The sequence below is a fragment of the Diaphorina citri genome, unplaced genomic scaffold (assembly GCF_000475195.1).
Source record: "Diaphorina citri unplaced genomic scaffold, Diaci psyllid genome assembly version 1.1 scaffold1020, whole genome shotgun sequence".
Taxonomy (NCBI): domain Eukaryota; kingdom Metazoa; phylum Arthropoda; class Insecta; order Hemiptera; family Psyllidae; genus Diaphorina; species Diaphorina citri.
The window spans coordinates 103053-105450 of NW_007378450.1; positions in this window are offsets into that span (position 1 = coordinate 103053).

Consider the following 2398-nt stretch of genomic DNA (forward strand, 5'->3'; position numbering starts at 1 on the left):
AAGGACATTTATTTATTACTTGTGTTTTAAATAAAAACAGTTCTGTTTTTTCTTTACAATTGTAGAATAAAACGAGGTATACGAGTACATGGTAAATAGATAAATTGTTATTTTTTTTTTTTTATGTTTATTGGAATAATGCAGTATTCTTTGGCACAAACTTTAAGGTGGAGTTCAGAAAAAGAAACTAAGTGCAATTTTAATTCTTTACCATAGATAAATTGTTATTTTTTCATGTTTATTGGAATAATGCAGTATTCTTTGGCACAAACTTTAAGGTGGAGTTCAGAAAAAGAAACTAAGTGCAATTTTAATTCTTTACATAGGGAATCTAGGGACTTATTTAAGGAAATATGGCATCCAAGAATGTATAAGTACCTCGGGATTTTTTGGTTATTTCAAAAAATTCCTTCACCTGTCATATTTTGTTAAATGCATAAGTGATTTCTGTGGGCGGATAAATCAATTACAGGTGCCGCACCCAAGAAACGCTATAAAACAAAAAACTAACAAAATTAAAGGACAAAATTTATTTTGCTAAAGGAGCAGCATTACTGGGCTAACAATTCTGTGTCTCTATGGTAGAGTTTTACCATCGTGGATTGTGTCAGGATTGAGTTCAATCCGAGGTAGACCTGGCTATTAAGTATAGGGGAATCCTCGTTTCATCTCAATCCTGAGTTGGTAAACCCCATCAGTCAAGTCGACCCTGATCCTAGAACGTATCCAGGAAGCTTTCCAAAAACTCTAAAAGAAAATGTTTTCTTGAACAACTCAACATTAGGGAAACTCTCGAGTATATTAATGCTTAGAAAGCAGCTGGAACAAAGCTGGTAGCTAATCGAGTACAACATAAAACTACTAAACAAAATGTTCTTCAAATACAATTGTAACGCGGGGGGTAATAGAGTGATGTATTTTAACAATGGGACCTTTATTGAAATGGAGGTTATGTAGGTGTGCAATGGACACGGTTATTTTTGTCGTTCTTTGCCAGCTAATGCATTGAGAACTCGTTATCGATATGCTGAATATTAGAACACTTTTTCTGACGAAACTAGAAATAGAACCAATGTCCCTCTCTCTCTCTCTCTCTCTCTCTCTCTCTCTCTCTCTCTCTCTCTCTCTCTATCTCTCTCTCTCTCTCTCTCTCTCTCTCTCTCTCTCTCTCTCTCTCTCTCTCTCTCTCTCTCTCTCTCTCTCTCTCTCTCTCTCTCTCTCTCTCTTATCTCTTTGGAAGATCAGATAGATCACTAAAAATACATAGCTATTATAGTCACACACATCTGCCAACTTATTTTTCACACATGAATAGAAAATAGAAAATTAGGGAACCTCAGGGGAAAGAACAGTAAAATATAATAAAGTTATGAAAACCTGCATAATTGTTTTATAAAAACACACAACTAGAAACCCCCAAAAATAAACTTGTGAAAAGCACAAGTTTCAGGTACCTACATCTACATACCTAACAAGTTTAGGGAAAAATTTTGTGACCCTGCAGGTAGAAAACGTTAGTAAGTTAGTAGCTGGATTATTTTAGCTTTTTAAAAATTCATTTTGTACTAAAAAAAAAAAAAAACTAAGGAGAGAAATCAAGATAGAAGATTTTTCTCGTTTTCAATCAAACTCTCTGATAGAGATTTACCAATGGTTTTGATTTTCAAGAGGAAATTTGATAGGACAAACCCAAGGTTTCGGTCAATTACTACCTAAATTTTGCTTAGAACTTACAGGTGCCGCACCCAAGAAACGCTATAAAACAAAAAACTAACAAAATTAAAGGACAAAATTTATTTTGCTAAAGGAGCAGCATTACTGGGCTAACAATTCTGTGTCTCTATGGTAGAGTCTACAGGTGCCGCACCCAAGAAATGCTATAAAACAAAAAAACTAACAAAATTAAAGGACAAAATTTATTTTGCTAAAGGAGCAGCATTACTGGGCTAACAATTCTGTGTCTCTATGGTAGAGTTTTACCATCGTGGATTGTGTCAGGATTGAGTTCAATCCGAGGTAGACCTGGCTATTAAGTATAGGGGAATCCTCGTTTCATCTCAATCCCGAGTTGGTAAACCCCATCAGTCAAGTCGACCCTGATCCTAGAACGTATCCAGGAAGCTTTCCAAAAACTCTAAAAGAAAATGTTTTCTTGAACAACTCAACATTAGGGAAACTCTCGAGTATATTAATGCTTAGAAAGCAGCTGGAACAAAGCTGGTAGCTAATCGAGTACAATATAAAACTACTAAACAAAATGTTCTTCAAATACAATAGTAACGCGGGGGGTAATAGAGTGATGTATTTTAACAATGGGACCTTTATTGGAATGGAGGTTATGTAGGTGTGCAATGGACACGGTTATTTTTGTCGTTCTTTACCAGCTAATGCATTGACG